This window comes from Belonocnema kinseyi, chromosome 6 (assembly GCF_010883055.1).
Source record: "Belonocnema kinseyi isolate 2016_QV_RU_SX_M_011 chromosome 6, B_treatae_v1, whole genome shotgun sequence".
Taxonomy (NCBI): domain Eukaryota; kingdom Metazoa; phylum Arthropoda; class Insecta; order Hymenoptera; family Cynipidae; genus Belonocnema; species Belonocnema kinseyi.
Window position 1 is genome coordinate 123,972,232 of NC_046662.1, and position 8,271 is coordinate 123,980,502.

General features: G+C 37.2%; 1 protein-coding gene across 4 annotated transcripts in view; it reads left to right on the forward strand.

Moving 5' to 3' along the window:
- The window catches only part of LOC117174076, a 323,085-nt gene that overhangs the window by 270,613 nt on the left and 44,201 nt on the right, over window positions 1-8,271 (forward strand). The window lies entirely within an intron of this gene.

Sequence of the window (8,271 nt, forward strand, 5' to 3'; positions counted from 1 at the left end):
TATTACTTACATAATTAATGGACGCTCCTTAATGAGCGTTTAAAATGTCAGCCTCAATGTGACCCAGGGGAGACTTAACGTTATTGTTATTATTAACAATAAATATCACGTAAACTGTAACAGGTAGGTAAATATCGATGTCAGGTTAGGATATAGTTATGAAATTGTAGTATAGTGTACGTAGTACTCAAAACTAAAAAAGAACGTCAATTTTCACATATCTCTTACAGTTTTATGATATAGTTGTTGTTAAAAATAACATTAACGATAAGGCTTCTTCAGTTCCCAGGAGGACGTTCCTAGAACGTTCCGTACTAGTAGGGTTATATTTGGCCTGGGTCGAGAATTAGATCACGAATATAGTTTGTTTCTTGAAGTCCTGGAGAACGAGGTTGGGTCTCGAGTGTGCAATGGAAACTACTGTCCGAAAATCGTAGTTACGGAAAATTCGGCACCTCGTTCTAGACAATTGGCTTTATCGTCCTCGGAGCGTTCGGCAGGGCAGAGCGACAAATATGGTAGTAGCACTCTTGGGGCTAAATAGTGTTTGTAAATATACGTCGTTCCCAAATGAGTGGGACACCTGGATATATGTGTTGTGGGTGCTCAGCGTACGCATGACGTAAAATACGGCATGGTATACTAAGGCGAAAATGACACCGTTCTGCCACACTTGGATGAAACTCACTGAGTCAAGTCCAGATGATCTGTCGAAAGCAAAGATTAGCTTCTTTGACAAAGACTGATCTACATTTGAAGAGTGGAAAATCAAAAGTGTATAAGAACCATTTTTTCGAACTCCTGTTTTTTATCAATATTTTATCTACAATCGAAGGCTGTTATTTTTGCCGTAAAAGCAGTGCAAAATTCGAAACAGTTTTCGCTTGAGAAATATTTTAAATTCACGTTTTGGTAAGTCGAGGCATTTTGGAAATTCAAAACTGTATAAGAACCAATGCAGTCTAATGTAAGTTCCATGTTTTAACAGTAACTTCCGAGGTTCTATGGTGTGTACGTTTCATGTAATAAACATAAGTGTGATAGAATGCTGTCTAAGACTAGCCTCAATAGGAATTTGGTGTTCAGAAAATCAATAGGAATTTTGGTTCAGAAAATTTGAAAAATGGCTCTTATAAACTTTTGAATTTCCGACCTTCATTTGTGTAAACATGTTCGTACATTTTCTCGTCTAGGAGCTGTTGGCGAAAGTTTGCAACATCTGCTTCAGTTGGGCTTTTAGATGAAAATGCACATACATGATCTTACACGTGATAATTTCGAGGGCCGTGAGCTCACGCTTCGCGCATGGAGCTGCCCTCGATGAGTAGAGTAGAAACGGAACGGAAAACATATCAGACTCAGATATCTTATTTAATGAAGGCAGATTGAAACACCAAATCTGTCGAAGCAGACGCTTGTATCTGCATCGGAGAGACGCCTTATATATCAACGTTTGTCATAAAGAAAACCGCGGGATTTCAGCGGGAGCGGGTGCCATTCTACAAAATTGCACTTGCTTGCGGCGAAATGGCGGTAATGTTTTATCTGTTAACCTAGTCTCAAGAACGTGAGAAAAGTGGTTACAGTATGCGATTGACTTAATACTACGACCTGACAAAAGTCTCGTATACCCTTAGGACACGAAGCAATCCAAGGACGACCGCCTTCTGCATTTTTCCCGAAAGTTTCTTAGCATTTCGTTGACACGCGGGAATGCTTTTCAGGCTATTAAAAAGTGAAAGCTTAGTACTTCCAAGAGCACTGATGGTTAGGATGACTAGATTAACAGAATATTCCGGGTGTACCTATCGTAACTCCCTTATAAGGTCTTTATACCTCTCTTTCTTTTAATTCTCCTCGGTTGTGAAGTTCTTCGCACCTAGTGCAGAAACTTTGAAAATGAAGATTGGCCGAGCTGTATCAAGGCTAATACCGTAAGAGTCACATAAGTGGTAATAAAGCACTCTTAGTACCACATTGTGCTTTTGAATGTACATCGCTCCCGCGTCAGTAGACCAACTAGATTGTATGTGTCTTAGGTGCTCGGAGTGAACATGGCATGCTCTGGTGTTTCGGCTTGAGTGAAACTGGAATGTTGTTTTTTTTTTCTTTCGAACTACATACTTTTGGGATCGAAGTCTCAGTTCCAGCTGATAACATCAAAATCAAGTAGAAGGAAAAGGGGGAGAGATATCGCGACCGTACAAGGGAGCTTCGGAGATTTTACCCAGAATATTCGTTTAAAATTATTTTCCTTGTGATAGGTGCTCTTGTAGATTAGAAGACATTACTGGTTCGTAACATCGCAGCCATACCCGCGTTCCAAAAACATGCTTCGGATTTTTTGAGATGGATTTACAGAGCTTTCATTCTCGGGTCATTGTCATTCAACAATTCCCTGTGGCCACTCAAATCACAGACATAAGGCGTGGCCATACGTGTGATTTACTGCGGTTCTTCGGGGAGCCAGAGTCTTCAAATGGGTATTGAAATGAGTGCTTCCACGAAAAACATAGTTTTCGGCAAAATAAAGTTGAAAACTAATTTTGTAGCACATATTCCCAACTTTTTACACATATTGTACATGCAAACAACATTTATATTTTGAAACACCTATACTTACGAAGTTCGACTTCTCTTGGCTGCGCAGCCAACGCAAAGTGCCTAATTCACGCATTCTCTGGGAGCTGTTATTCGCAAATTGGTTCCAGGGTCCGAAGAAAAGCGAATAAGATGTTTGTACACTATTGATGGCTAATCACAAAACAGCATTTACATTAGCGGTAGGACTCTGCAATAGCTGATCATTCGCAAACGGCATAAAGTTTATGTTTATGTTGATAGATCAGGAGACCTAACTTTCGTACGGATGTCATAACAGTTTATACTAGATTCTAGAACCAATGTGAAATCTATATGGCTAATGTGAAAATCTATATGATGTCAGCTGGACACCTAAATCTGATAAAAGATTGAAAAATGTTTGACCTGGGTCGTTGCGCCCACTTCTCATGACTAAAGACGATGGAGGGGACATTTGAATAATAAAAACTTAAAAACTTTCAGATTTTCTTGTTGACTTAGAAATCAAAGTACAATGTCAAATCCGTGAAATTTAAGTAGTCAATGCACTACTGAACTAGCATTATCTTTTTTAGATTCTTCAGACAGTGCAGAAAAGCTATGAATATAAAAATCATTTAGTATGTATAGATGGGGACAAATATTATACAAATATATTTTAGGATTTTCTCCAATTATTACTTGTTAGACCTTTTCCTGAAGGTTACCGTAATGACTTACGCTTTTGCTTCTATTTCAGGTAGCCTTTCTAACTTTACATGCAATATAACTTGTGTTTTAAGTGTAGGTTTACTTATAAATTCATGGTGACAAAAAAATTACACTTTCCGTGGAAACGTCCATATGGACGTGGGATTTCTATATCGTGCATCTAGTTGCAGAAGGTCATAAGCGACTTAATTTTCAAAAATGACTTTTTAATTGCATTTCATACTTCATAATGCGACGCACCGATTACTTTTTTTACATTCTCATCTGAGAAGGCATTAGATTTATGTAAAATTATAGCCCCCACCCCGTTTTGTCAAACGTTTTGACGTATATGTCTGTCAGTATGTCTGTATGTATGTCTTTGTATACTGTAACCTTAAACTTCTTTCGAAACTTACTTTTACTCAGCCAGGCGTACATGCGCCAACCGGACACTCAAGAATTCAAGCAACTATGTGTGGGCTAAATTCCCTGCCCGGACTGACTTTACCCGTTTGACGACAGTTTTTTGTAAAGGGGATGAATTAACCTTTTGTAAAAATTCAGGGTCCTAAAATGCCATCCTACTCGTGAATAAAACTCCAATATAAGATAAAATCGCGTGTACAATTTATTTGATGAAAGTGTGTGTGTGAGAATGTCAACTATGGTGATTTACAATTTTGTACCGCTCGACTCGCTTTCTGCCATGCCTTCCCAACGAAGGAACGTGCAGTGGCGGCTTATTTAAAGGCTGTGACTGAGAAAAAATACCTAAAGGTAGATCCGAAGCACTTCTAGTAATGAGGAAGCTCTTGTCCTCTTCTAACACGAGAGTTTTCCGCATTTTGTAAAACATAACGCAACTAATCTAGGACAACCAGACCTGATTCGCATCCCAACGCCGCAGTCTTGACTAAGCTGGCTTCTCAGCCAGTGTCATAGCGTCGAGGGTCTTGTGAGGGGATGTGAGATTACTTTCTCCGGCATAAGGATTGCTGCTGGAAACCAAGGTATCGCTCCGGGGCGACTAAGTTCATTCCCGAAGCCTAGGGAAAAATAATCCGGAGTAATCCCTGGCTTTGGAGGCATCCAAGGTTTCCAGCTAAACTTCCTGGGTGCACTCCGAGTTCCAAAATCTCTCGTTATCCCTTGGCGATAGAAGGAGGAAACTTAAATTATGTCCTTGGACAGGCATTTCATCGTTGAAAGGCCGAGGATCTTTTTTCGGGTTCGACTCTAGGGCGAGAAGGCGAGAGCACTCACTAGCACTGGCTGGAAACGGTAAACGACTGAACGAAAAGGCAGAGACTAGTGTTGGGGCGCGCTGCCGCTCGGAGTTTAGGATCCCGTCGGTGGGTTCCGCCTCATCTTGGGAACAGCCTGAAAAGTCTTTTGAGCAGGACTGTAGTGACATCCGTATGATGGTAATAATTCTTTTGCATCTTCCTCCCCCTCGGGGGCTTGGATGTAAGCCTGAAATATCCGTAATGCTTTTCCAAGTTTGATATAGTCTCAAAATAAACATTTAAAACAAAGTTTTCAATTCGGTTGTTTTCCTATTGGGATTTACTTCAGCAATTTAAATTAGAAAAATTTTAAGTCTAGTCGATAATTATTTTCCAGTTCCATTGTGAGTAAATTTTTCTCTTGGGGCCTGGAGTTGTAAAGTTTTTGCTAAATTCAAATAATTTTTTGCGTTTGAAAAATTCATTCGGCATGTAAATAAATTCAAGTATTAATGATTCGCCAAAATGATATTGTACGTCTTTACCATTTTTCCTCATTTTCTGTTTAAATTTTCTGTTCTATTGTTGTTTTTCGACTTATTTTCCTTTGTGGTTATCTTCTTCCTGAAACAAATATGAAAAGAAAAAAAACTCGTCCGTGAAGTGAATTTTCTTAGAAATTTATTGTTTTCGGAGTCGATTCTCCTTTGAGTCTGTTTTGTTTGAGTTTAGTTGTTGTTTTATTTAGTTGTTAATTATTCAAATTTTAAATTCAGTTTGAACTATTTAATTTGTTTCATCAACAAAAAGTCAGAGTAAATTTGTTTCCCGTTATAGCATTTTGAGTTTTTCAGCTCTTTGGTTGTACTTCCTTTCTAAGATTTCTGTTTGTTGTAATTCTTATTGTGTTTTCACATTTTTCTTTCGTCTTAAAGGGGGATGTTACTTCTATCTTGTCTTAGTAGTCAAAATACTGTTATCTTTCCGGCAATTTATTAGAGTCATCTTACAGTAGTTGAGTTCAGAATATTCTTTGGAGTTTTCTGTAATTGAGTTTCATAATTAAAAAACGTTTATATTCCATTTTTAAATGCTTTTTCCTTTAGGATTTTTAATTCCTATGTAGTTAGAGAATATTTTTTTAATAATAAATCGACCTTTGTATTGATCGTAAAGTTTCCCTGCCTTCTTATCAGTTTAATTAGATAGTTTTGTTACCCTTGTAAGTACCCTATATTCTATTTTAAATTGGACTGGTCTCCTCAGATAGTAATTTTTAGCTTGTCTATTATTTCTTTTGTCCGCATGTTTCTGAACCTCTTTTTATAATTTGTAGCCTTCACAATCTATCCGTCCATTTGTCTACGCTTTGGAACTCTATTCCACTATCGTTTTCTAAATTTTTTCTGATGGGCTGACTTGGTTCTAGTTCGCGACCTAAAATTAAAAATCCAAGGCTACATTTTCTTGACGAGTTTTTACTAGTATTTATAGCGAACTGTAAATCGTCAATGTTTTTGTACCAGGTGGAGTGGTTGTTATCTAAGAAGGTTTTGATAATTTGTTTAATTGTTCTATTATAAAGTTTTGTCGCATTTACCTGAGGATAATATTTAGGCATTTTCGAGAGGAGAATCCTAGTTCCCCAACGCGAAATGAAACGTTTATGAAATTCTGACTTCATTATGATTCCGTAAGCTTTTATAATCGGAATTATTTTCATTTATTTGTAAATAAATCGACGAACAGTAAAATATGTAGCGGACACATGATAACAGCTGCTAGCATGGGCCATGTTTCATCGATTACCTTTTTTCTAATCAATCCTATCTAACTTTGGTTACTTGATTTTACTCTTTGACAAGTCCGACAATTTTTTGTACGTATTTGATAACGCCCGAGTAAACCCCTGTCTAGAAGTAATATTAGGAAATTTTCACTAAAGCTTTCTCAGCCTAAATGCCTCAATTTTTTGCTGGTTCTCCTGATCTCGAGGGAGAACCAGGGACAAAATTCGAGCTACCTTTGCGGTTTATGACTTCGTAGTCATATTCGAGAATTTCTATGGCCCATCTGGCTAATCGGCCATTGGGCCTACATTTTTGTGCAGCCCAAACTTCGGCTAGGCGCTCTTCTTCTGATGCTGAGTACCGAGATTCTGCCTTGTTGAAGCTTTTACTCGCGTATGCGATCACGTAGTTTACGCCTGTAATTGTTTTGCGTAAGTAGGGCTCCTCATCCAGTATTACTCGCAACTGTTTCGAGTTGGAAATGTTACGTAAAATCTGGACGACATGTTAATATAGGTACTGACGTTAAAAAATCTTTAATTTTGGGTAAAGCCTCATCTTGTTTTAATCCCTAAACCCATGTTTTATCTTTATCCAGTAATCTGTTCTCAGGTACTCTTATCTCGGCAAAGTGTGTGGTCAAAATTATGATTTATTATTACAATATGATCAAACTAACAATAAACGTTGTCTTTATATCTGAAGTGATAATTTTATCCATAAGTCTCTGGAAAGAAGCTGAAGCATTGGTTAAACCAAATGGCATTCTTTTAAATAGCTACATGCCTTTTCCAGGGCTTATGAATGATGTGATTATTTTTACATTGTCATCTATTGGAATTTGTAAATTAGCTAACATTAAATCCATTTTAGAAATGAATTTTGTTGATCCTAAAGTGTCCAGTATTTCTGTGATGAGTGGGATTGGATGAAGGGCTTTCTTTGTAATATTAATAACCTTTCTAAAGTCTAAACGAAAACTGTAATCTTTTTGCGGGTTTCTGATCATCACTATAGGAGTTGATCAACCAGAACAAAAGGGTTCTATTATATCATGTCCTAATAATTTGTTAACTGAACGTCAATTTTATTTTTTGTTAGATGAGTCGCCCTATTTTCATTTCCCGGATATAATTTTATTTTATTGTCTAGAAGTTTTTCTAATTGGTAATTTTGGCTTTTGTTAAGGTCAACAATACCTTCGCTTTCCGGCAAAAAATGATTTATTGTTTTTTTTTTAAATTAATCCATTGATTTCTGTTATTAATTTCCGATATCTCGTTAGTTTTTTGAGATTCCTTTTTTGGCTTTTTCTGATTGATAACTTTTTTATTTTTCTAAATATTACTATGGTAGTTGAATAAGCTTCTGCCCTTTTTTCTTCAAGTTTGTTATTTATTTGAACAATCACTTGCAAAATGATTTTATTCAATGTATGTCCAATTGAAAGCGATTACTTTCCCCCATCTTTCAAGCAGTAAATGGATTCCTTTATAAAAAAATTCCTGATCTTCCGGTTCGAACAACAACTGTGAAGGATCAACCCTTACCTGATATCAACTTATTTAACATAACTTTACCCAACAGAACCTGACCTCACCTAAGCTGAATTAACAGAAATTTATTGAACTACACGTGAAGCTCTGGAAGCATATTTTCCCAGTAGCAAATGTGTGCTACATCGATGGGTCAACACGAGCCTAACCTAGAAATAAATCTAACCTAACCTAGCCTAACCTCACGAAACACAATTAAACTGATTGTTTTGTCCCGTTATGTTTGCGGCACCGTTTGAATCAGCTTGGGCTTAATCTGCAAAGAGGTCAAACCTATCCTAACCTAAAAAACCTGACCTAATCTAACCTAACCTAACTTACCTTCACGTAACACAATTAAACTCATTGTGTTGTCCCGTTGTGTTTGCGGTACCGTTTCATTCAGCTTCGGCTTAACTTACATAGAGGTTTAACCTATCCTAA